The following is a 26,621-nucleotide window of genomic DNA, read 5'->3' as shown; positions in this document are numbered from 1 at the left end:
TTGCCGACCTTGGGAGATGGAGGTTGCTGACGATCGTTCCAGTGTGACTTTCTGTTGTCCCAAGGAGAGTAGTAAGATAGTTCTTTTGCTAATTTCTTTTAGTTGCTAGATATTGAGCTACTAATCGGGATATATATATATATATATATTTTATTTTTGTTTTGTTCCTTTTCTCTTCCCCCTTCCCTTTCCCTTGTGAAATTGTATATATATTTCAGTTGTATATAACTGTAACATAAGTGTAAATATATTTATATATATATTGCTTTACCTCTCTCTCTCTCGTTTCAGTTTTCTTGGTTGTTTTTTTCCCCTCTTCTCCCTGAGGTTTGGGGGGGGGGGGAGGGAAGACTTCTTGTGGTAAGGTTTGGAGACTTGGCAGGGAGCCAGCTTCAAACCATATCAGTAGGTAAAAAGTTATATTTTCCTGGAAATGGTGTAAGATTTTATAACACGTCTCCCATGCTGAAAGTGGGATGAGAGGTCAAAACTCATTGAAACTTTAGCAAAGTAGAAACCTCCCTGAAAATATTCATTTACTGTTTAATTTTTATAGGCCTTGCTTTATCAAAGTGCTTAAGTATATGTTTAATTTCCTATATCACAAATTTCAGCCCCTTGCTTAGGGGTTTATTGAATCAAAAATTGATGAGATTTCTGGGAAGCTGGAGAGGAAAATCAGAGGAAAACAAGGTGCTTTCCAAGAGTGCAGTGGAGCCATGAGCCTCTGTGTTATCTCCTCTCCACGGTGCAGTGGCTGATGGTAAGAACCTGTTATTTGCACAGTGATAGCCCTGTAGAAATTAAAAATTAAATTGAAATGGCACAAACAAGGCTCCTTCCAGCGTAGAGTGCTCCCAAGGAGTGAGCTGGGAGGGATCTTTCCCTCAGACCTCTCTAAACCTGGTACCCTCCATGGTTATTTCTCTTCTGGATAAAGAGAGGAATCAAATCTTTTTACTGTTGCGTTTAATTTTTCCTTTCTAGAACCTCTAAAAGCCCTTTTCCATAGTTTTGGGGTTCTCCCTCTCTGCCCTGCTAAAGAGTCTCTGGTAGAACCATAGAATCCCAGGATGGTTTGGGTGGGAAGGACCTTAAAATCATCCAGTCCCACCCCGTGCCATGGGCAAGGACACCTTCCGCTAGCCCAGGTGCTCCAACGTCTTGGACATTTCCAGGGCTGAGGCAGCCACAGCTTCTCTGGGCAACCTGTGCCAGGGCCTCCCCACCCTCTGAATAAAGAATTTTTAGGTGTTCTCAAATTATCTCTCTCAGTGGCAGCTGTGATTTTATTCCCATAATCCCAAATCTGTGCTGGGCAGGTTATAAATCCCAGTTGTACATCAGGGAAGGATTGGATTCCTTCTGTCTCCATCTGCAGACTCTCACTTTTATGACTCCTTTGGATCTTTGTTTCCATCACAAGGAATGTCTTCATGCAGATGGATGTGTTTGACTGTGGGTAGGATCCAGAGAAGGGGATTTACAGGGCCTCTGGGCACTCAGGACACAGGAGCACTTTGGAACATGCCTTGGATATGATGGATGGGGAATATTATCTCAATGCTAATAAATACCCAGCCACAAATTGGCTCCATTTTAATTCATTCGTCTGCTGCCTGTGGTTGGTGACTGACACTAAATCAAGGCTCAGACACATTAAACCTCTAATTACTGCTGATTTCTTCCTCTATTCTTTCTTTTCTCCAGGGCAATACACATATATGGGAATATATCCATATGGATGTGCTGCCTTGGGCATACTTCTGTCCCAGTCCTGTAGCACAGCTTGGTGCAAGATGGAGGAGGTGCAAAGCTGGTGTAAATCTCACCTGGCTCAGGAGCATCATTTCAACTGCTCAGGAGGTCTGTATTCCTTACTAAAATTCCTTACTAAACTCTGCAGGACTTTCCCATGGGAATGATATCATTTGAACATACATTTGATCCCATACACAATACAATGTACTTGCTGCAGCATCTTCTGTGCAAAATGCAGCACAAACCTGTCCCCAAACCCTTACAGTTCACTTGCAGTTCCTTGTGGTCAAGACATTTGCAGCAATGGCATCTTGGTTTTTTGGCCAGAAACCAAGGAAACAAACCACTTGCACATGGAACCTGCAAGCCTTATGTGTTCTTCCTCATTAAAGAAAAGAAAAGAAAATAGTGTAGGGATAGGATGAGGGGGAATGGCCTTAAGCTGAAGGAAGGCAGGGTTAGATGGAATATTGGGAAGGAATTCTGGGCTGGGAGGGTGCTGAGGCCTTGGCACAGGTTGCCCAGAGAAGCTGTGGCTGCCCCAGTCCTGGAAGTGTCCAAGGCCAGGTTGGAGCAACCTGGGCTAGCGGAAGGTGTCCCACCCATGGCACGGGGTGGGACTGGATGATTTTAAGGTCCTTCCCACCCAAACCATCCTGGGATTCTATGGTTCAATGAAAATAAACCCCATGGCTCTCAGGCAGCCTCTGGGAAAGCTCTCCAGCACCTTCTGGGAATTTTTGGGGACCAATGTTGACTTTGAAACAGCTGAAAACTTTTAATAACTCTTTACTTCACTTGCCAAAAATATTATCTTCTTGAATACCTGGTTATTAAAGATTCAGAGCTTCTCATCTGCTCTGAGACCATGAACCATTTTGCACTGAGAGAATTCCAGTGTTTGCTGAGCACAGGTGTAAAAGCCTTTGCAGGGCAGAGCAGTGGGAAGGGTTTGGCTGCAGCAAAACAATTACATATTCAAGATGCCCACCACAATCGTGTTTATTCTGTTAAATACAGCAGCAAATTCTGTCAGCAGGTTGATTTTTCCTCTTCTACCGAAAGGCTTCAGAAGCTTAACTTTGGCAAACAGGGATCAGTGGCTTCAGGGCAGTCTGGGCACAAACAAAACTTTGCTCTTCAGCAATGAGTAACTTCATCTGAGCTGAAGCAAGACTGGAGGTATGGTTCTCATTATTTCTTGTTTATTATTATTATTATTTACTATTTTTTATTCTTTCTTAGAACCAGTTTTTGGTTGGGTTCACCCTCCACACTTTGTGCTGGAGCTCAGACAAGAGGTTGTGTCAAGGATATGGTTTATGATCTTTGTTATAGATCAGATTAAATGATTCAAGAGGTTCTTTCTGGCTGTGAAAACAGAGTTTGTGATTCTTAAAAATAGTGACAGTGTACTGGAGACTTCTCCCAGGATTCCCTATGGAGATGGACTCCAGCCCAAGATGTGCACAAGGAATAGTGCACTCTGTGCCAAGGAATCGGGTTAGGAGATCACTGTGGTTGAGGTTACAAATGAGGTGTATCAGGTGGGTGGAAAGACAGAAGATCTATTGGGACATTCCCATCAGCTCCTGCATTCCCCATTCTCCCCTGGGGAGGGGCTGATGGACATGCTGGAAGTGAAACATAAAATACTGGAGGTGAGGCACACCAGTGTTTCCCTCCAACATCTACAGTCCTTGTTCGAAAGATGGGTTTTAACTTCATATTTGTCTAGTTTGCAGAGCGGATTCCTGTGGTAGCATTCCATCGTCCTGTGATTATTAACGGAATTAATAATGGTATTGATAAACTAATAAGGGAGGACATTTCACATTCTTCACAATTCAAACAGCTCAGGGGAGTGTGATGGTCCTGAACATGGGGATGGTGCTGGGTTGATTTAAGAGGTCTTTTCCAAACTTAATGATTCTGTGACCTAATCCCAGGATCTGGTTCTGGTTCCCAGCAGAACCATCCCCATCTCCAGCTCAGCCTCGCATGGCACACAGGGACTATCTGTATTTCTGTGTTTATTTGTTTAGAGCCAAGCCTGAACTCCCCTGATAGCCCTGATTTCTGTAGGATCAGGCTCAGCTCAGAGCACCTGGTTTGTTTGGGTTTTTTTCTCCTTGCTCCTCTTTCCAGGAAGGCTGATAAAAAGCAATCCAAAGGTCCCCAGTGGATCCAACCTGTCTGCTCTGACTGTGCACAGGGATGAGATGCCCTCAGCGGTGTGAGGTTTGATCAGACCCATCCAAACACAGAGATAAGACAATCTTCTTCAATAATTGAAGTGGTATTAAGGTCGGGCCTCTCACTTTTAGTGCTTTTCAACTCTCTTGCCAATTATTTCCTTGCTCTTTGCAGAGAAATTACACTTCTCTCGGTTTGGCATTTGTTCTGCTCTGTGCCAGCAGCTCCAGCACAGCCTGACCTCCTAGAGCAGCGGGAATATCATAACTTGTTTTCATGGAGACTGGAGGAAAGGAATAAATAAATGTGGCTGGGAATAGCAAGACTTCACCTGCTGCCTCCAGGATAAACCAGGGAGAGCCACGGTCTGGTTGTGAGGTTACACAAAGAAGAGGGGACAGCCCCAGGTGTTGTCCCTGTCTCTGTGTCACCTCCAGGTTGCTCCAAGCCCCTCCAACCTGGCGTGGAACACTTCCAGGGATCCAGGGGCAGCCACAGCTTCTCGGGGCAACCTGCGCCAGGACCTCACCACCCTCCCAGCCAGGAATTCCTTCCCAATATCCCATCTAACCCTGCCCAGAGAGCAGTAGGAAGCCATTCCCCCTTGTCCTGTCCCTTCATTCCTTGTCCCAAATCCCTCTCCAGCTCTCCTGGAGCCCATTTAGGCCCTGGAAGGGGCTCTCAGGTCTCCCTGGAGCCTTCTCTTCTCCCGGTGATCACTCCCAGCTCTCCCAGCCTGGCTCCAGAGCAGAGGGGCTCCAGCCCTCGGAGCAGCTCTGTGGCTGCCTCTGGATTCTCTCCAGCAGCTCCATTTAATTTTTATGTTGTATCATGGGATGGTTTGTTGGGAAGGCACCTTAAATGTCACCTCATTTCCACCCCCTACCATGTGCAGGGACACCTTCCACTAGCCTAGGTTGCTCCAAGCCCCGTCCAACCTGGCCTTGGACACTTCCAGGGATGGGGCAGTCACAGCTTCTCTGGGCAGATATTTCATCATTTCACCATTAAGAGACTTTTCTAGTGTTGGACCATTTGGATGTGGAAATTCCTCCGAGGCTCAGTGCTGTCAGTCCAGGATCCTTGGCAGAATTTCGGGAGGAATTTTGTCCTGTAGGAAGGCGTCAGTATTTCATCCAACAAACAACTGAGCAGAGGAAAACATCCCACATGTCCTGCCTAGTTCTAAGCAAGGCCATGCAGAATTTCTCTTGCTTTCTCCATTGGGAATATGGGCCCCAGTGGTCTTTGCTGGAAGCAACAGAAGGATATGGCCCTGTTAGGAATTCTCTGTGGATTTGGCCCACTGCCAGCAGCTTCTGCAAGGTGAAGCAGAGGGGAAATGGTGCTTTTTAATCCTGGATCTTGGACTGCACCAAAGGCTCCAGCCCTTGGTAACACAGGACCTGTGTCAGGACAGAGGGAACACACTGGATGCAGGTGGAGGAGCCATTCCTGGGGGAAGGCAGCCTGTTCCTGCGTGGGGAGGTCTGAAGAGAGACTGGAGGGATCACAGGATGCTCCAAGTCTCCATCCCTCTAAATAGTAGAGAATTTGGAGTCAGTATTTACATTCAACTCTGTTGCCTCAGTGCCAGAGCGATAAGTCAGAGAGACAAGAGTGTTTGAAAATTTGACTTGGAAAGGTGGCTCAGATTGCTCAGATTACTCAGATTACCTTAAGGGCAAACTGGGAGGACATGGCAAGGAAGGAAAAATTGGGAGGATGTGAAGACAGAGGACAGACAGGCTGTTTGTAGGAGCTGTGGAGAAGCCAAAAGGTCAGGGAGGAAAATAAACAGTGGGAGAATGGACAAAGTATATTCTGCTCCCAGCACTGAGACTGATTTCTGGAATGATTTTGAACAGTTCGTTTATCTGGGTGTCGCTTGACAGAGCTGGAAACTTGACCTCTTGTTGCTGCTGAACAATTTTTAAGAGGGGCCCTGAAGCCCCCAGAGAACGGGCAGTTGGATGGGTGCTGCTGGGTCACCTCCTTCAGTTCTAATCCAGGAGTTAATGCAGAGTGTTTGTGCAACAAATAGGCCCCTCTCTGCTGAAAAACACAGTAATGGTGATGACAAATCTGTGAGATGCTCTGGATTCTATGGATGAAAAAGGACTTAGATGTGCTGGGGTCATGTTTTAAAATTCCAAAAATAGAACATCCCAGGGCGCTGCCAAGGTTAAGTGACTGCTCGAAGCTGTTGCCACAGAGTTTCCAGGAGAGAGTGATTTTTATGGACTAAAATTGGCAGCTGTGTGGCTGCCTGTCAGGTGGGCACTGTTCTGTCTTGGAGCTGGATTTTCTAAGGTGGACAAGATGGACCAGAACTGCTGAGGGTCTGTGTTTACAGAAGAAGCTTCTCTGGCACTGACATGTTGTTTGAGGTGTCTCTCCAGTCAGAGGAGATATAGGTGCTCACAGAGATGTCAAAATACTGAATGTTGAATTATTTCCTATTTAGATAAAGTTCAAAAATGTTTTCACAAACCTAAACCAAAATAATATTGTCCTGTAAGTCTGGTGCCAGCACTACAGAGCCCCAGGGCTGGTGCCCCAGGAGGTTTTGCACACATGTACAACTGATTTAGACATCAAGGAGCACATTTGTCATAATAATTCGTTATCTTTGATTCCCATAAGAGAAGGATGAGGTGTCACTTTCCTTGCACAGAGCTGGAAACATGACTTCTTGTTGTTGCTGAATGATTTTTAGGAAGAGCCCTGAAGCCCTCAGAGAATGGGCATAGGTACAAAAGGAATCCAGGAATCTGAAAATACCAGACTGAGCCTTCCAGGAATTCACTGTTTTGAGGTGGTTGAGGAATGATCAAGGTCCCTGCTCTAAAAATCAGTCTCCTGGGTTTAACGCTCCATGTGAGCAGCTGGACCTTCCCTGAGCAGTGTGTTCACCTGAAGGTTTTATTAAACAATTATCACTGGCAGCCTCTCTGTATGTCAAGCAGGGAATTGCTCTCCAGGCAGGGATGGATGTGAACAGTCCCACATTTCCAGCTTTGAGCTGCAGGATTTGCTTTGCTCAGTTCTTCCAGTTGATCCCACTCTCAACAATCTCGGTCCAAACTGGTTTGGGGAGAGGAGCAGACAATTTCAGGACAAATGGACTTGTATCCACACCACTGAGAAGTAGGTGAGTGTACGAAGGTTTCAGTGGAGCTGTGGGGTTGTTCTGTGTGCTCCAGACACCCCCTGCAAACAGTGACCAGGTTTGGAGACACTCCACAGTGTTCAGGAGCTCTGGGATCGAGTCCAGAGAAGGGAACGGAGCTGGGAAGAGGCTGGAGCAGCAGGAGCGGCTGAGGGAGCTGGGGGGGCTCAGCCTGGAGAAAAGGAGGCTCAGGGGGGACCTTCTGGCTCCTGACAGGAGGGGGGAGCTGGGGGGGGGTGGGTGTCGGGCTCTGCTCCCAGGGAACAAGGGACGATATGAGAGGGAACAGCCTCAAGCTGCACCAAGGTGGGCTTAGATTGGATATTGGGGAAAAATTTCTTCATGAAAAGAGCTGTCCAGCCCTGGCACAGCTGCCCAGGGCAGGGGTGGATTCCCCATCCCTGGAAGTGCTCAGAAAATGTGTGGATGTGGCACTTGAGGTCATGTTTTAGTGGTGATCATTGTGGAGGTGTTGTTGATGGTTGGGTCTGGGGATCTCAGAGGTCTTTTTTCCGTGATTCTATTCGCTGTAGCTGCAGCTCCCCCCTTGGTCTCTGCTGGATCATCAGCCCAGAGGTTTGGCCATCATGGTGGGACAGAAATCCCAGGAATGCCAGGCTGGTGGCGCTGTGGGGGACAAGGGTGTCCTCCAGAAGACCCAGATCTGCTGCCTTTGTGTCAGCAAGCACCTGCAGTGGGTGAAGGCCTGTCAAAATTCCTACCCTGCTCCCTGTCATGTTCCACCAGAAACATTACAAACCAGAACCATCTTGTCTGCTTTTAGGGATGTTTAAGGCATAAATTATGCAACAAATGGAGTTGGCTACAAAGGGAATGAAAGCTCACAGTGATGTGCTGCTCAGCAGAGCTGGAGCTGAGGAACTGGGATGGGAATCACTCAAGGAAGTAGGAAGGGAGAGTATAGGGAGATGGATGCAATTCCAACCCTTCCTAAGAACTAGGATGGGGATGGGTCCATTCACCACTCCCATTTAAGCTAGATATGATTTCTCTTTTGTCTTGTGCTGCCAGAAGCAGGATGAATAATTTAATTAGTTTGAGGAGACTGGATCAATAGCTGGTTAAACAAACAATTTTATCCTCCTTTCAGAGCTTGGATTTAGTTTTGGCTACTTCTGGAAGGTTTGTAGCAATTTGGCCAGGATTAGTGATGCTTATAATGTGCTTTTTATGGGTTTGGGCTTTTTTTTTTACCCTTGTTCATTTGGATGCTTTTTCTTGTTTAATAGAAAACAGGAGGTAAACAGCAATCACAGAAGAAATTCTACTCCTGAGCTTGGTGCTTAAGGCCATGGATCAGGAAGGAACAGGCTGCAGGAGATTTTGAGTGGATATTGAGATGTGTTGAGTGCTTTAAACCAACCAGTCCATCAGTGCCTGGTAACTATCTGACCCACATGAAATCCTGACTATAACGCACATCAAAAAGCCTCTGTGCTGCTCAGGCTCCTTCCTCCTCCCTGGCTGTGACTGCTGGAGCCTCAGGCTATGCATATGTGGATTACAGGGTTGTAATTAGGAGCCCAAGCCTGCTGGCCATTCCTCTGCTCTCTCTTATCTTGATTTTCCAGCCTGAGAGGTGCTCTTTGGAAAATCCAAGGCAAGTTTTCAACTCTTGGAAATCCAGAAAACTTCCTGTCTGGGCTCAGATTTGATATTTAAACACAACTCTTACCAAACCAAGGCTAGGATGAACCACATTGTGATCACTCAGGACCTGCAGCCCAGTAGGGGATCTGATAAGGAAGGACTCTGACACCCTAAAGAGACCGTTTGAAATTCTGCTTTGAGTTGATTTGTATTCAGTGCATAGCGAAGCCCAAAGCACTCAGCCAGTGAGACATGAAACTGCTCCTCTCATGGATCATTCTCTGGCCTTTCATATCTTAGATACTCATGGAAAATAGGTCTGGCTCCTGCATATTGAGCAAAGGGCATGTTTTGCCCGAGGGTGGGAATGCTGAAGTGTCATTTACAGGGATATTCCAAGAAAATACTGTGTGTATCTTCTTTTTTTGTATGTGTTTTTTTGGGGGGGGGGTTTCTTTCTTTTTGCAAGATTGGAAACTTGCTACTTTACTTTCCAACTTCCCTAAAGAACAAGGAATTCTCATCATGTTGCTTGCATTATGTTGAATTAAGAAGACACATGGACACATTAAGAAGAAACAGGGACTACACATTTTATTATTTTTGTTCTATGGGCTGTTTTAAGAGGACACAGTGTGATTCCAGTCGTGGCTTCACTAAGTTCCATTTTTTCTTTTCTAAGGCACCTGAAGCTGGAAACATTTCTGCTTGGCTGACACATCAGTGGGTGCAGGACGGGAGGAATAGGTGACAGAGGGACAATATTCCTGACAAAGTCTTAATATGGGCTACAAGGAAAAATACCATGAAAAGGCAGATCCAGGAGGGTGGAAAGGAGAGGGAAAACACATTTAAAACCAGCTCCAGATCATAAAACATCTCCAGCTGATATTCTCTCTCTATTATATATATATATATGTAAAAACATATAAATATTCTACTGCATATTTACTGACTGTTCAGCACAGGGAGAGTGCAAACACAGGATGTATTTCCACACAGGATTTTCCCTCTGTGGGAAGAGTATTGTCTGATTTGGTTGGTGTGCCAAGACACAGGACTGACAGCGCAGGCAGAGCTGATCCAGGGCCAGGCAGAGCAAGACTGGCACAGATTTCTTTGAATCAAGAGGGGAGTCACGGCAGGTGTGCTGTCCTCCACTCGGAGGGCAGGCGGCATTGCTTCCAGGTGTGCTCCGGAGAGCCACCACCTCTCCGAGGCTGCGCCAGGTGGAGGGAATCCCTCCCCCCCGCCCCGGGGCCTGCCGGGGAGAACTGGCACCCGCTGCTGCCGGTGCACGGGTGCACGCGCCTGGCGTCCCGGTACTGCCGGATCCTGCCCGTCCGTTCCTTGTGGCGGGGCGCGGCCGCGGGACGGCAGCGGGGGGAGCGGGGCATCCGCGGCTCAGGGGCCGCGCTGCCGCGGGGGGGGGGAGTTGGAGGGGCCGGCGGCCCCCCAGGTAAGTGCTCCCCTGCCCGCGGGCGTGCGCTTGAATAGCTGCGTCATCCTTTGGGAGCTGCAGCCGGGGCACGTGTGTTTTCCAAGGCTGCGGGCTCCTGGCATCGATGGGGACAGGACAGGATGTTTGGGCAGGAGCTGGGGGGTGCCCTCAGCACTTGCCGTTGGGCAGTCCAAAGAAAGGGTGTTTTATGGCGTTCCCAGCAACTACTTCAACAGCTGTAGACTTCCCCCTGCCTTCTAAGGCTAAGGATGTGGTGACAGCAAGAAGACAATTGGTGGGATTGGAGGCCACTTGCTGCCTTTTGGTCAGATGTGTAACTTGTGTAATGGGTGTGTTTCCTAGGAGAAAACATTCCGTAGTGGCAGAATGGTTCCATAGACACCAAGTGAGTGCCACACAGTAGCGTGAGCCTTCAGGTCCTGCAAGCCCTCCTGCAGACTTAGTGAACTATTGAAGTGTAAACTGACTGCTGGGAGCACTGATGGGCACGGCAATCTACAGCTGTGGTTCTTGGAACCGTGGTGGCTTGTGGCTGAAGTGCCGCTGTTTGAGAGGGTAGCGGTGGTGTCTGCTGCTGGGCAGATGCCTGAGAGTGGGTCATATCCAGGGGGCAGCATAGGCAACACGAGCAGGATGTTGGAAGACGTGGGATTTCCTTGAAACTTCACCTGTTCGTTAGCTTTCCTCCCGTGGCTTGGAGTCTCTTCTGTAACTTGTGACCCGTGTCAGATGGTGGGGTTTCTTGGTTTGATTTGGTTTGGTTTTTCTCGATCAAATGAAAAGGGTGGGGTTTACCGCCGGAAAGATTAAGGAGGTTTTAAGAAACGTTGGAGAGAACTGTCTAGTGTTTCCATCAGGGCATCGAAGCTGTCTGCTGTCAGTGCAGAAAGGAAGGCAAGCTGCAGGGTTATTATTAGCAAAGGGATGAAATAACGTTTATTGTTGATTGGGCCCTTTATCGTTCTTAAAAATGAAGGAAAGACTTCCGAAAAGCAACGTTGGTCTTGCAGGACGTTTATTTTTGCCAGTCTGTGCTCCGGGGGTCTTTGGGGGTGAGGGGCGGGGCGCGCGGCTGCAGTGCCGCTCCCGGCCGTGTCCGCCAGGCAGCGACTGCGAGGCAGGGCCCGGTGGTCGGCGCGGGCTGGGAAGCGGCGCCCGCGCGGAGCGAGGCGTTGGCCGGGCCGGGCCTGAAGCGCTCGGGGCCGCCGGGCAGGGCAGTGGCGGCGACGGGCCGGGGGCGGGGGGGGGGGGGGGGGGGGGGGGGGGCGGCCGCCTTCCACGGGCTTTCAAGAGAATAATAACGAAATTTAACAATAAAATAAAAATTTAAAAATACAACAAAACCCGCATTAAACCCGAAATTTTTTCTGCAGGAAGTGGGCTGTGACAGGGGAATTGTCTCCAAGAAGGCCCAGGATCGGGGCGGACTCTGCGGCGGGGATGACTGCCCCTGCTGGACAGGGAAAGGCACCTTCCCCCCCCACTCCCAAAAAGCTGGGAAGGGATAACATCTGCCTGCAGCTGCCTGGAACTGCTGTTGGCCATGGGCTTTCTGTGCCACTCATGGCCACAAGATGATGGCAGGATCACTCCAGCCTTGGGACAGATGGCCTGAAGGCCAGCCCCGGGGCCTTCAGGGGCAGGGCAGGCCGCTGCCCCTTGGCCCCTGAGTGCGAGGGGGGTGTGGAGGTGTGGAGGGAATGGATTGGCCGGGCTTTGGCAATCTGGCCCCTAGAAAGACTAAGTGACCTCTTCCAACAAGGGAAGACTGAAGCAAGCGGTGCCAGAAAGAACTGGAGTTTCTTTAGAATAAAACCTGGAAGTATCCCCCTGAAAATCCCTACAGATCTTCACTGGTCTGACTTCCACAGACAGGTCGCCTTGACCAGGAGCATCCTGTCCTACTGGAACTGCCTTTGACCACGATGTAATCTCCATTTGATGCTGGCAAAGACCCTTCTGAGTGAGCGTCAGTCCTGGAATGAACGGACCATGCTCCCAGGGCACTAATTCCAGGTGTTGTGTTTAAGTGAAGAGCAGGGAAGCCTTTCTCTCATGTAGAGGAGCTGCAGTGTTTCCCTCTCTGGAATAAGAAATAAAAAATAAAAACCAAACAAGAAATAAAAGAAAATGAATGAAAATAAAGAGAATAAAAAATAAACGAAATAAAAAAGGCAATATAAAATACAAAAGAAAAAAATAAAAGCAAGAAAACCAAAAAGGAAATAAAATAAAAAGTGAAATAAAAGAGAAAAAAACCTCTTCTTGGGCACCCCGTTTACTTCCACCCCCCACCCTCTGAACCGTAAATTGGAGGTCACCCCTAAAATGTGAGAAGGGGACCCCAAAACGTGTGTGGGGAACCCCAGGGACCCGAAAAAGTGGAGGGGTAGCCGAGAAATGTCAGGGAAGGGCTCCAGAATGGGAGGGACCCCATAAAAGCAGGTGAGGCGTCCTCAGTAAGAAAGAGAAGCCAGAAGGTCACGTTGGGGGGGACCCCCCCCCCAAGCTGGCGGCGTCGGTGCATGCGCAGTCATTGTGAGACGCCCTTGATCACGTGGTAATTAAGGGCGAGAGAGAGCGAGAGCGAGAGCGGAGAGCGAGAGCGGAGCGAGAGCGAGAGCGAGAGCGAGAGCGAGAGCGAACGAGAGCGAGAGCGAGAGCGAGGAGCGAGAGCGGAGAGCGAGAGCGAGCGATAGCGGAGAGCGAGAGCGCGAGGCGCGAGAGCGAGCGAGCGAGAGCGAGAGCGAGAGCGAGAGCGAGAGCGAGAGCGAGCGGGAGAGCGAGAGCGAGCGAGAGCGAGAGCGAGAGCGAGCGAGAGCGCGGAGAGCGAGAGCGAGAGCGGAGAGCGAGAGCGAGAGCGAGAAGAGCGGAGGAGAGCGAGAGCGCGGAGCGAGAGGAGAGCGAGAGCGAGAGCGCGAGAGCGAGAGCGAGAGCGAGAGCGAGAGCGGAGGCGGGCGAGAGGAGAGCGAGAGCGAGAGCGAGCGCGGAGAGCGAGAGACGAAGCGAGAGCGAGCGAGAGAGCGAGAGCGAGAGCGAGAGCGAGAGGAGCGAGAGCGAGAGCGAGAGCGAGAGCGAGCGAGAGAGAGAGAGAGCGGAGAGAGAGGAGGAGAGAGAGAGAGAGAGCGGGAGGAGAGAGAGAGAGAGAGCGAGAGCGAGAGCGAGAGAGAGGGGAAGAGCAGCGGAGAATGGGGAGGGGGCGGCGGCCCTTCGGAGGCCTGCTCAAGGGGGGGGGCCCGCCAGGAGGTGGCCGAACCGGCGGCACCGAGCAGGGAAGGAGCGGCCGCGCGGGGGGGAGACTAAAATGAAGATTTTGAGGTGAAAACCGTAGAAATTAGTGAGGGACATTCAAAGGGTAAAGTTGGGACCGAGAGTGGGAGCGACCGGAATATTTTCAACGCCTTAGCAAAGATGGCGCCCCCCGGACCTGAGGTCCTGCGAGGCCGCACAGAAAGATAGCGGCCCTCGGACCAGAAGTCCTCCAATGCCGTACAGAAAGATGGTGGCCCTGACCCGGAAGTCCGCGAAGCCCGAGTAAAGATGGCGCTCCAGGACCGGAAATGAGCCAGGACAACACTAAAGATGGTAGCGCGAGGCCCCCTGCCTCAGAGGGCGTCTATCTTGCCTGAGCTCCACCCCGACCCGGACTTCCACCCCGCGCTCGCAGCGCCGTCTCGCTGCTGTGCTTCTCGCTGTGAGGACAGGGCGGGCTCTCGGCGGCGCCGGGCGCCAGCGGCAGGCACCGGAGCGGGCAGCCCCGCTTGGGACGCGGCGCGCGGCTTGACAAGCGAGGACCCCAGGCAGGAAGCGGACCGATGCTCGGGCGGCTTTGCCGCCGCCCCGGCCACCCTGTTCCGCTCTGCTCCGCTCCCGCTCCCGCCCCGCTCGGTCCCGCCGTGCGCTGGAAGTGCTGTCGGGGCTGCGCCGCCGCGTTCCCCCCCCGGAAGCGACCCACGGCGGCAGATCCAACCTCAGGCTCTCCAGGAGATCGTCCCGGGTAAGCGGGGCCCGGCGAGGGCGCGGCCGCTCTTCTGCCTCTCCCGCGGCCATCGGGGACTGCAGGAAGGGAACCGACAGGCAAGTTTCTTGCCTCTGGGCAGCGCACCTGCGTGCCGCCGCGAGGAGAAGGGGCGGAGAGAGCGGCAGGCAGGAGGGCCATGTTCAGATGTGCCCTGGCATTGCAGTTCCTCGGGGAGGGTCTGGGCTGCCTCAGGTATAGAGGAAGCGTATCTTGCAGTACCTGCTTATTCACTTGTTGAGCTCGCAAGAGACACAGGGGGCATGAAATCCCAGGGCAACTGCACTTGCCGTGGGGGCTGCAGGAGAAGCAGCTGGGGGGGGGTTGCTCTCCGCTCGTTCCCCACCTTCTCCTCGGTTCCCTGGGTCTACAGGTAATCACAGCTTACCTTGGCTTCTCCAGGGGCCTCGCTGAAGGGTTTCTAAGTGTGGCACTGAGATTTTCTGGCGCTGGAATTGATTGCTCTTTTAGGGCACATCTCACCGGGCAGTCTGTCTTTTAACACTTGCCGGGGCAGGAGAATTGCAGCAGAAGAAAGTAAATGAAGCCCAGAGCCTGAACTAGGAAGGCCCAGGCCTCTGGCGAGCCCAGGTTTTGCTGCTTGGTGCTGATTGTGCCCGGGGCCAGCCCCACGCTGTCTGCTCAGGGCTTGTTCCTCACCGTTGAGTTCCAAAGGAGAGGGGAGTAAGAGGCAGAACAGCCCGCTGCTGCTGCTGCTGCTGCTGCTGCTGGGGCTGAACTGTCTGCAGTGCCTGGGGGCCGGGCAGGGCTTGGCCCCGATGCCTACATTGCTCTGCACCGGCCAGGGAGGGGTCCCAAAAGTCATCCCCCATATGCTGTGCTGCACAGCAGGGGCTGGGTAGCCTGGTTCCTGGCTGGGGGACCCCGGGGAGGCAGTGGTGGGGCTGAGGGGCTGCTGCTTCTCAGTGTCTCTGGATTTGCCTTGGAATCCCAAAGCTCTGCCTACATGGGGAGAAGAGACAAAGGTGACTCTAAATTGGTTTATTGGAGTGTTTTGGTGCTGAGTTAATGCTCTGGCTTGTTCTGTGTAAATTCCCAACCTCAGTCACGGCTTCCCGTGGAGCATTGCTGCTGCTGCCAAGAGAGAGAAATCCTTTGGGAAGCTGGGATACAAACAGCAACTTTGTGAATTGCTCAGCTTTTCCTAGGTAAGAGCAGGTTATAGGAAGAAATGCCTATACTTCCGAAAGGCAACGTTGGTCTTGCAGGACGTTTATTTTTGTCAATCTGCGCTCCAGGAGTCCTTGAGGTCCTTGGGGGTGGGGGCGAGATGGGGCACGCGGCTGCAGTGCCGCTCCCGGCCGTGTCCGCCAGGCGGCAACTGCGAGGCAGGGCCCGGCGGTCGGGGGCGGGCTTGGAAGCGCCCCCGCTCTGCGCGGGCGTTGGCCGGGCCGGGCCTGAAGCGCTCGGCCGCCGGGCAGGGCAGTGGCCGGCTGGTAGGTGCCCCGCAGAGAGAAGAGCCCGGCCCTGGGAAGGCAGGAGACTGGGCTCGAGCTGCTCTGGACTGCTGTGGGGATGGGTTTGAAGTTTTGGGATCGCTTGTTTCTGTTCCTACCTTCCCATTGAAAACAATAACTTAAGAAGTCCTCGTCTGGACTGCAGGAACCACAAAACCTGAAGTTCCCGAAGCAGCAAGAGCAGCGACAGCAACGGCAAAGCTGCTGAGCAGGAGAAACCGAAGCACTTAAAGGAACTTTCTGAGAATCAAGAAGCCAGACTTCAGCAAGTGACAGCCCTGAAAGGCCACGTGGAGCAGAAAAGACTCAGCGTTGGGAAATGAGGTGAGTTGCTGCTCGGGGAAAGTAGCCCATGATTTTTCACGAAATACAGTTCTTGGAACTCTGAAATTGCAGGTGATTTCGGTGACTCGCAGGACTTATTTACAGCATTCCAGGCAATGTTGATCAGAACCATTTCACATCTTGTATTCGCCAAGAACACTCACGAATTACCTCGGACAAAATATGCTTTCTTCCTGTATTTTAAAGTATGCCGTGGAAGCACCCTATTTGGAGCCTAGCATGTCTGCTCTTTATTCCCAATGTGGGCTTTTCCCCTGCCTTGAATATCTTGTGTACCACGGTAGCTGTTTCCATCCTCGATGTCAATACCCTGCCCATTTAGAATGTTATTTTCTTGGCCTGTAGCAAAGCTTAGCCCAATAGCCAGGTTGCCTTTTATGCCAGAGGCAATTTAATGGCCCCATATTTGGCGGCATCTTTCCTTCCTCGTTAGCGATGCCAGTCTGCCCAGGGTCAGGCTTGCTACAGTCCGACTTGGGTACTTGTAGCTCAGCACAATGATGCCATGAGAAAGATTGATTTTAGACTTAATAGCGACATGTCTTCTGCCTAGCTTTTCATCCTCTCTCCATATTGTGCAAAACTTGTTGCCAGCTTGCCTCGCATAAAGATATTGGTTTGTTAAGGGGAAATATAAATATGTTGTTTTAGTAGGAAGCCTCATGCTTTCCATCGAGATAAAGCAAAGGAGGTTTTCTGTGGGGAGAATCTGTTTTCTGTTTGGGTTCTGCACAAAATCAACATCAGTTTAGAGGCCTAAGGATGCCTTTAAGATCTTGGATCTTCAAGATCTTGGAGCACGTGACTCTATTTCCTGGCACTGTCCCCAAGAGGTCTAGTCTTGGCACTGGCTGGAATTCTTATTGATTTCTCAACCTTTTGTTCTGGGCTAGAACCATTCTGGCAGTGGGAGCAGCTGATGACAGGTGCTTGTAATAGACCCTAAAAAGCCCTCCCAGTCTATGTTTAATGAAACAGCTTTAGTGTTTTGTTACTGGCTTCTTAGGGCTTAAATGCAGAGTTTGAAATGATGCCTTGTGGTTGAGTGAGTGTCTTCCTGCTGAATTCAGCAGGCATTCGGTGAATTTGGGCTTCTGCAGGTGAATTCAGTCTAGTGTTGTGGTTTTGTTTGTTTCCGTACTTGGGACAGTGAACCAAATGTTCTTTTTCCCTCTCTTTCAGTGCTCTGAGGAGACCGAATGTCCAGAATGGTGCCGGTGACTTTGCTTGTGTGCTGGGGGAGGAGCAGGTTTGGCTCTGTGTGGCCCGCTCTGGAGGCCGGCAGGGTGCTCTCTGGGTGCCCTGCAGCGCTGCCTTGGGAGCAGAGCAGCCCACTGGGCTGTTCCTCAGAGCAGCTCTTGTGCTCTCTCGTCCTTTGCAGCGGAGGAGGCGGACCAGCTGAAGAGCCTGTTGCAGCCGAAGCGGCGCGAGCTGGCGCTGGACGTGCCGAAAGCAGAGGAACTGCCTGGGCTGCCAGAGATGCTGAGGAAGGGCCGAGGAATTGGTGGTTACCATGACAACCTGTCACCTGTAGCTGAGCTCCACCCACTGCGTGTCCAAGGAGCTGCAGGTAATGGAAAGCTGGCTTGTGACCCCAACTCTTAAGGGCTTTAAAGACAATTGGGTCCTTTTCTGAGCTCGTTGGAAAGAAACGCCACTGCTCCTGTTCCTGCTGGGCCCGTGTGGCTGCCTGCGTGTGAGGATGGGGGGTGATTGTGCCGAGTTCGAGGGAAAGGGAGGAAGGAGCACACTGTGCATATCCTTTCCTTTCTGCAAATTGGAGACTAACCAATATTTTCACTGGAGAGAACATAACTTCACTTTTTCAACGGCTTTTCTCTTTGTAGGGTTCCTGTCCCCTCTCCTGAAAGTTCATTTGTTTTTCTTTTCCTTGCTTTCCCCTCCTGCCCCACTGCTTGGTGAATTTTTCAGCTGAGGAACAAAGTGAAGCAGGAGCAGAATGCCGGGCTGCAGCACCAGAGGGAGCTTTGGAAGGAGCACAAGTTGGAGGTGGCAGTGCTGGAGAAGCGTGTTAGTGAACTGCCAGAGCGCCTGGGGAAGAGAAAGGCAACTCTGTCCCAGGGAGAGAATGTGCCGGTAAGTGTGGGAGATGTCCTAACAACAACATAAATTTTGTTGCCTGGACAGTCTTAAGTAAAAACTTGCTTGTGGGGGAGGCTGTGCAGATGCTAGACCTGTTGTCTTGATCCATATGTAGTGGAAGTCTTGTGTTATTAAAGTCCTTTTCATGGTACATTAGTGTTTAACCTACTTACTCTTTACAGGCAAGAACTCTTCTTATGTTGTCATGGATTTTTTTTTTAAGGTTTTTTTGATTTTTTTTTTTTTAATTTGCTATTTCTACCTTAAGTTTATAATTTCTATTATAATATAATAAACCCTAATTACATAGTTATAATGCTAAAACTTTTTCAAAAAAACCTCTAATATTGAGGTATCATTTACTACTTGTTTTGTCCTTTGTGACTTCTGTTTCAAGCTCTGGACAGATACTGTGGCATAAAATTCTTTACATTTTCGTCTTTTTTTTTTTTCCCCAAAGGTTTCTTCAGATGGAATTCACCACAGCCGGTGGCTTCTGCTCCAAGGGGAGTGGCAGCAGTAGGTCCTTCTATCCAGTCCTCTACTACACCACATATGCTTCCAGACCTGAACTTTGGTGAAAGCAGCATTCTCAGGTGGGACATGAGCCTTGCCGGGCAGCGAGGGGCTGCTAAAATCACAAACTCTGCCCAATGCGGGAGCTGGGAACCATTCACAAGCTAAAGCTCCTGCAGGTAAGAGCTTATGATTAATAGTTCTTATCCAGACATGTTTTGGTTCACCTAACTGCTCTGTTTTGGTGGTTTGGAGTTTTTTTTTTGTTTCTTTGTTTTTAAAGCAAAGAGTTATTTGCGATGTAAGTCTCACTACTTGCAATTATTTTTTTTTGTGCCAGTGAATACATTTATAAGCAGTGAGGTTATACAGTTCAATGTTATAAATTAGGTAATTCTCTTAGTGAGCAATTGGAGTTGTTGCAGTGTGGACTGCAGAAGGATTTGTGTGTAAACTAATTATTTTTTTTATTTTAAAGCTCTCCTAAAAACTATACACCAGTGTGCATTTGAGTTTCTAGAGTCAGTTTTAGGTCATACCTGGTAACGACCTGGTGCCTGGATTTAACAACTAGCAGAGCCAAGTTTTGTGAGCGGGCATTTTGGAAATGACACGTGTAAAGGATTTACCATTAATTGCAGGAAATATTGAAGGAGGCAGCTGATCGTAGCACAGAAATAGCAATAAAGTTACTGACTTGCTGCTGACTGAGGCTTGGCCTCTGCTACTTGGAGAGTTAATGGAGATTTGCTTGGCTTCTCCATGAGTTTCCCTAAGAGAGACAGTTCAGTTCCATGAGAGAGAAGTGTGGAGAAACTAGAGAGTGTGCTTGTGGAATAGTTCTGTTTATTTTTTTTTGTCCCTCCCTCCATCTCCAGTTGTGGCAGATATTATAAACTATTACACAAGTGTCTCTTGCTGGATTGGAGAATGGAGGATTGTTTAATTTTATTGGGTTTGCTGATCCTAAAACTACTGGAGTGGAATTTTAGCTCTAGACCAGACCAAATTTGAATTTTTGCTGGAGGAATGTATGGTGCTGAGCTATTTGAACTAAAACGTCACTTCTTTGTGGCATTTGGACACTGTGACTGCACTCGTAGAGAGACATTTCGGTATTTTGTCAGAATGAAGCTTTTCTCGTACTGCTTATCATTACCGTTTGAATTTCACAATACTCATTGTATTACATTATCTAGGCTGTAGTGGAGAGAAGTTGATGAAGTATTTAATAACAAATTGCAAGCATTTCCATAGTGATTTTTGCAGACCTGCCTGTCAAGTCCAGGGAATGTGAAACTCAGCTGTAATGCAATCCCTCTGTGCACACTGAATACGCAGAGGATTTTTCTCCTGTTTTGGATGTCACTGACAGGGTCTGTCTGTGCTTTAAAGCATCGCGTTTGTCTTTGCACAACAGCGTTTTCCATGCTTTCTTAATATCATGCCACTTTTAACTTACTGCAGATATTCAAAGAAACTTTCCCGCTAGCTAGAAGGAAGGCAGTCTAGAGAAGTTTCCTTTCTGAATGCTCTAGGTGTAGGTGTGTGCTAGGACAGATACTTTTGCTGCTGCTTTGATGGTTGTCTCTGAACTTGGTTTGCATTCTCTTTAAAAACAAAGGACTGAAAATCTATAGGGATTTACCTGTAATAGGTAAATCAATAAAAACTGTCATTTCAGCTTAGTCTGTTCCACTTGTTCTCTCCTAGGTTCTGTGATCACCTGTGCAAAACCTTCCCCATCTGCCCCTGACTGGAGTAGTTCAAATGCAGACAATCATATTGGTCAGGGATCAGCCTTGACTTCAGGAAAAGGAATTGTGACTAGTGAAGGACAAGGTATGTTCTTATGGGCTTGACTGATCTTAAAATGTGGAGGATCTGAGCTGTGTGACCTTGCTCAGCCTCCAAATGCCAGTTTGGAGAGGCCCAGGGTACTGTTAGGATGTGCACTGGATATGCTTGACCCGCACAGGTGTCTGAATTCAGGGGATGTGGCACCACAGAGGCACCTTTGTCATGTCCTCGATCTCTGCCTGAACTGGAGTGAAATTCCTGGCTGAACCTGGGCAACCGTGTGATCCCACCCTGAAAGATCCAGTCCTGGGCAAGGAGGTTTCCAGTGGCACTTGGGTTTCCTGTGGGTGTCCAAGAGATCCTGTGCCCAGCTCTGATCAGTGGGACACAAGGCTCACGGGAGACATGTCCTTTCCTACAGCAACTGCACATGGTGCTTGAAGCAGGAAAAGCTCTAAAACGAGGAGGGAGGGCAAAGATTTCGGCCAAGCACAGGAGGTCTATTTTGAAATTACCATGCCCTCAGTAATCATTGTCATCCTGGGAATTTGTAAAGATGATGTGAACACAACCTTATCATATGAGCAATGCAGTCATTTCTTCTGATATGGACCTCAAAGTTATTTTTGGGAGCTCAGTTATAGGAACAAAGATTTCAGAACTGAAACAGGAGAGGTTTTGGCTGCACTGAAGGAAGACTCATGAGGCCAATCCAGCAGGAACAGAGCCCTGGGAACCAGTTGGTCAGTGAAACTGTGCAGTCACTGCTGGGGACAGAGGAGAAGGAAAGTCACTCCTTTGCCTCTTGAATATATCTTTCCATTCTGTGTGTTTGTTTATTATAAATCACATGGTTAAAAAATCTGGATCCCTTTCCCCACCCACGACATGGGGCGGCCCAGTTCTAGTTCCATTTCCATCTGAAGAACCATTCCGACGTCTTGAAGGATGGGGAAAGGGAACTCCAGGGGTTTTCTCAGGGTTTTCTTCTGTCCCTGAGGCTGGAGGGGAGAGGTGCCCTCCCCTCCCCCCACGCACGTGGTCCCATGGCAGGCACAGAGACAGCACACCGGGCGTGGAGAGGAGGCAAGAGAGAGTTTATTGTTGGGGATGTTACATTTATAGGGTTCAGGAGGATTCACAGGGTAACCAATTAGAACACTCAAGGGGCTTACAGGAACACCCAATCACAGGAAGGGGTTAACAAAGGCCAATGGGAAACACCTCAGGACACCTTCCCAGGACATTCCTGCATGGATAACGTTACCGTGGGGGGTGTTGGGAAGAAGAAGCATGTGTTTGCAAAGACCACCAAAAGCCATTTTAAGACACATTTAAACAACAGATTTCCCATATAATGCAGATTTACTGCCACAAAAAAACCCAACCCCCTACCTTGGCAGGACCTTATAAGGAGTGTTTTACTGACAGCAAAACCAGAACCAACCCAGCTCATTCCCTCTCCGGCATCCCCACTGCCAGGGTTTTCCTCCCCCCATACACAGCCTGCACAAACACAGCAAAGAGCAGAGGAAACCTCTGGAATTCATCTGCTCCAGCCCCACTGCTCCAGGAGGGCCGATTGCAGGTGGTTGCCCAGGATTAGGTACAGCCAATGCAGCTGCTACCTCAGCAATAAAGTTTTGGGGGTGCATCTGTCAATCAGAGATGCTGGAAGATGTCAGCAAACGCCCCTCATTCCTGGGAGCTGGGATGAGGTCTGTTCTCCTCTCAGGAAGACGAGGGTGGCAGGGAGCAGCCAACTGGACGTGGGGCTGTTTGGACCTGGGCAGCTTTGGCTCATACATTGAGCAAAGTCATCCCAGCAAGAAACTCCTGTGAGTGGACAAACCCTATGCCTCCATTTGCTGCTGAATCTCTCCTCTTCCTTGACATCTTCCCAGCATGGCCTAGAGCATGGTCTTAGAGAGCATATTCTGGAGAGAAGTGGAATTGCATTGGAACACCCTTCTCCCAAGGGAAGTTTTCAGAAGTTTAATGTGATTCTCTAAATAGACCTTGAGTTACTCCCCTGGCCAAAGTTTCTGCTCCCAAATTCCTGCAGGGCAGTGGAGCAGCTGAAAGTAGAAATGTCCTGGCTCCTCAACCTGAAAACATCTTAAATTGCAGTGACCCCAAACCCAAGGGTGAGGCAGCTCTCCTGTGGAGCAGAGCTGTGCCCTTCTGGGGGTATAAGGATGGACAGCCCAGGGCATCTCTGCTGTCATGAGAGGTTTGTGTGTGAGCAACTGAGTCCAGCACCCGCTGTCCTTCCCATGAGCTCAGGACAACTGCAAAAGAGAACACCAGGCTTAGGATTTACACATCTTCACTGCTGCCCTGTTAGGTTAAAACACACTTACTCAAATTGAATTTGTTCTTGTTGTTTCCTTTCCCATGATGTTCCCCAGATCATCTGTGAACTGGAAGGGAGGAAAGGCTCCAACAGAATGGCTTTTGCCTTGAGACAGAGAAATGAAGGGTTGGGCTCTGATCAGAGATGTTTGGCAGTGCTGTGATGGTCAGTCCTTCCTCCTGAGAGAGCCTCACCTGCTCTCCCAGCTCGGAGACCTGCGCCTATGAGAAAACAAGCCGTGCAAACCCTAACTGTGTCAACAATACAAGCCCGTTCAGCTGTCGTTGATCTGCACAGCCAGAGAACTTCCTCCCTGAGGACACTGCTGTCAGAGCTGTGAGATCAGAGCAGGAGGGTCAGGCCTGGCCTGAGCCAGATGGGTCCCTCAGTCCCCTGCAACCTCCCCCCCCCAGTGTTGTCCTGGTTTGACCCAATGGCAGCATGTCCCCCAAAGTACAGCAGGACCCAGGGAAAGGGTGTGTGGAGCAGCTGTGCAGCAATGAGGGACAGAGCTGCTTTGGGGAGGGCAGGAGGATGATTGCTTCCTCCAGCTCCCATGGACCTCTGAGCAAAGGGGGCAATTTCCAACCCCTCTGAGGGATTTATATTGTGGGACCTGATATATTCTGGAGCCCTTTTGAGAGCAAGAGGTATCCACCTGGAACCACAGACTCACCCAAAATTGCACTGGGGAGGTGTCAAACAGGAGACAAGGGAGATTCAGGATGGAGCCTGAATCCGAAAAGTCGGTCTAAGAAACTGCTCAGAGGCTTTGATCTTTTGAGCAGCAAAGGTATTTATTTGCAGCGCTGGGAGCAAGCCAGCTTGCGCTGGACAAACTTGCTCACCGGCTCTTCAGAAAATCAGCACTTTTATACAATTTTTAGATGTGATTAAATGCATATTCAAACCATTACAACATCTATCAATACATATTAAAAATAGGCGGAGAATAGGCGGAGCTTGGGGCGGTGCTTCTCTTGGCACCCCATTTCGAGGGGTACTTCCTATCTTCCTCCATGGGGCTGGGGGCTTTAACTCCTCTTCCTCAGCTTGACCTTTCTTCTTTTCCATTGTTCTTGACCCGCTCACTGAAGCTCGGAAAAGGCCCTGGCTCCAGGCCTATTTCTCCTATTCAAATGTCTACCTGATCCTGCTGTATCCCTAATTTATTGCCTCTAGGCCTATTACATGTTCATGTACTGTTCTCTTAAGCTTTTGGTCCAGTAAGTAGAACAGAACGGGTACAGATCGTTCTAGATGTTGATAACTTGTTTGCAGGCCCAAATTTCTTAGTTAACTCTCTTGGGCCTAACCCCTTGTATCAAGCCACGTGGGTGGGAAGGTTTTCACCCAGCACAGACTCTGCAGGTAGGAACGTGGACGGGGGCACGGGGCTGAGCTGGGTTGCCGCCCCTCTGACCAAAACCCTCTGTGCCCCAGGGTGCAGGTGCCAGTGTGATGGCCCAGGACATCTGCAGCTCCCCAGGGGATGGTGAGTACCGGGATAGGTCCATAAATGGAGCTGTGGGTGACTGGAAATGGGAAGAAATAGGGGCTTTGTGTAGACGGCAGAATTGGGTGAGCAATTTGTACTGCATTTTGAGGGCCTTGCCTTGGCATAGCTAAAGCACAAACAGCAAAAGAAGCTGCGTAGCTAACATGGCTACAGGCTCTGAAGTTAGAACTTCAGAGAAGAAGGCTCCCTGCCAAGGTCAAGGAGAAGTCTTAGAAAACTAAACAAGTTTTTTCATCTCTTACGGACACCTGCAATGCTCCAATTAACACCGGACAACAAAGTATGTTTCTCTTATGTGTCCAGTGCTGTGTGAAGAAGAATCACATGTCCAGGTGTAGCAGCAGTATATAATAAATGTTCTTCTTCTTCTAATAAATGGACATTTTGCTGACCATACTGGCCTGTGAGCAGTCTGTTCCGAGCCCCTCCACCGCTAACTGGTGCCTGTGAAACAGGGACTCCTCGTTTGCCGTTCTGAGGGATGAAAAGCGAACGGAAAGGAGGCTGAGGGAAGCAGTCGAAGAAACAGCGCTGTCCCTGGCGCTAAGAATTCTAAAGCTGTGCGCGGTGAAGCGGAATTTCGCCTTGGCCAGGTGAGCGACTGGGGAAGGGGCATGGGGCCCACGCTTTCAAAAGAAGAAGAGACGGTGAAAAAGCTCCTCCAATTTATAATCTCTCTAAGAGAGCCTAATTATGATACCAGTGCCCTTAAAGAACTGCTTGAGTGGGTGAGAGCAAAGGAACTAATCCCCACTCAAGCTGCCTTTGAGTGTCCACATGGGACGCTATAAAGGAACAGTTATGGGAAGAGATCTCTAAGGGATCAAAAGACGCTAAAAAATAGACATTTTGCCAACCATATTGACCTGTGAGCAGTCTGTTCTGAGCCCTTCCACCAGTAGCTTTGTTCTTTGGGGTTGGTTTGGTTGGTTTTGGTTTGTGACTGTGAACCTATCGATGGGGAGGCACGAACATAAGCTCACAGACCCTTAGGATTGGCATATGTCCATTTATTATTTAGATCAGTTAACTTTTATACAGTTTAGTTTGCTCAGGGTACATGCTCATAACAAGATGATTGGATAGCTCAGTCTGTGCACGTGTCTCCTGTCTCCAGTTCATTGGACCTGATGTTCTGTCCACGCGATCTGAAATCATCCTTGGCATAGAAGCCTCTTTCTAATTAATCTACTTTTAGGGTTTTACTAAATTTGCAGGTGTTTCATTATCTTCAGTTTCTCAAGGTTTTCTTTCTATAAACATATTATGTTCTCAAACCTTATAATTAGACACACAGCTAACAAGTATAAGCATCACATATTTTCACACAGTCTATAAGTATAGACAATACAGCTTGTCACTTCCATGGCAAGCAAGGCCCACAGAGTGCAGGAAAAATTGCAGAGAAATCTCTCTGTCCCGGCAACATGAACCCCTGAAGAGGAAACTCTTCCCTGCCCAGATCTGAGACATTTTGCAGCCCTGAAAAAAGTAGAATTGTACCAGGCCATCCCTGTGCCATCTCTCCAGGTGACCTCCCAGCTCCTGCCCTCCAAGATCACCTCCAAGACTCAGCAGGGAGAGTTTTGTAAGGAGGGGGTGTAGGGAACCGAGATTATATGACCCTGGGAGAAACATAGAAGGGGAATTTGGCAAGATAAATGCGGACATGGTGAGATGTCCTTGTGTGTGGGAAATTAATTGAGAGTAATTTTCTCCCTAAAAAATTCTCTCCTACTAAAAAGTAGATATAGAGAAAATTACTAAAAAATTTACTGCTGACGTAACAGGGTATATAAAGTCTAAGGGCATTTCTGCTTCCTCTCCCCATCATACCTTCTCCTGTCTCTCCTATACCTGTAAGAACCAATGTCAAGGAAATAGGGCAGATTTGCATGAGCTGTATCTTTCCATATTCATCCAATGAATATGTGATCTGGGGGCTCTACTCAGTGTTAGGGATGGTCCCTGCACAGGACACTGTGAGATTCACAAGCTCTGCAATTCTCTGACAGGCAGCAACCCCTCCACCAAGATAGTGCTCCCACCCAGAAGCAAGTGGTGATTTGTGAGCCCTTTCCAACCATTCCTTCCTCCTGGACATGTCTTGTCCACATTGTGACCCTCCCCTCTTCCAAAGCCAGCCATTCCCCTCTGGATCTGGATCCTGTGCTGTGTCCTCACCTTGCTCCTCCTGTCATCTGCCCCCATCATCACCCTCATGCTGGAGAGATGGAGCCACTAGGGCACTGGGACTGCCCAACCTGGAAACATCCCCATCCCT

At 49.5% G+C, this 26,621-nt stretch overlaps 3 long non-coding RNA genes across 5 annotated transcripts; 2 read left to right on the top strand and 1 right to left on the bottom strand.

Annotated features, from left to right (window-relative positions):
* Window positions 1-682: 682 nt before the first annotated feature.
* Window positions 683-26,050, top strand: LOC116793910. 3 transcript variants are annotated; one of them, XR_004359629.1, is made up of 8 exons: window positions 15,281-15,389; window positions 15,844-16,022; window positions 17,425-17,613; window positions 17,976-18,140; window positions 18,607-18,841; window positions 20,376-20,504; window positions 24,262-24,313; window positions 25,800-26,050. It is a non-coding gene; the product is annotated as an uncharacterized LOC116793910 (long non-coding RNA). The 3 variants fall into 3 exon arrangements; XR_004359628.1 differs by lacking the exons at window positions 15,281-15,389; window positions 24,262-24,313; window positions 25,800-26,050 and adding exons at window positions 683-693; window positions 22,874-23,543; XR_004359627.1 differs by lacking the exons at window positions 24,262-24,313; window positions 25,800-26,050 and adding an exon at window positions 22,874-23,543.
* LOC116793912 lies at window positions 1,606-4,345 on the top strand. The gene is made up of 3 exons (XR_004359631.1): window positions 1,606-1,866; window positions 2,827-2,943; window positions 3,910-4,345. It is a non-coding gene; the product is annotated as an uncharacterized LOC116793912 (long non-coding RNA).
* LOC116793914 lies at window positions 16,698-25,666 on the bottom strand. Its single transcript, XR_004359632.1, has 3 exons — window positions 25,544-25,666; window positions 22,491-22,494; window positions 16,698-16,708 (listed from the first exon to the last, which is right to left on the bottom strand). It is a non-coding gene; the product is annotated as an uncharacterized LOC116793914 (long non-coding RNA).
* Window positions 26,051-26,621: the final 571 nt, after the last annotated feature.

This window comes from Chiroxiphia lanceolata, chromosome 14 (assembly GCF_009829145.1).
Source record: "Chiroxiphia lanceolata isolate bChiLan1 chromosome 14, bChiLan1.pri, whole genome shotgun sequence".
NCBI lineage: Eukaryota > Metazoa > Chordata > Aves > Passeriformes > Pipridae > Chiroxiphia > Chiroxiphia lanceolata.
This window is presented reverse-complemented; position numbering and strand designations above follow the sequence as displayed.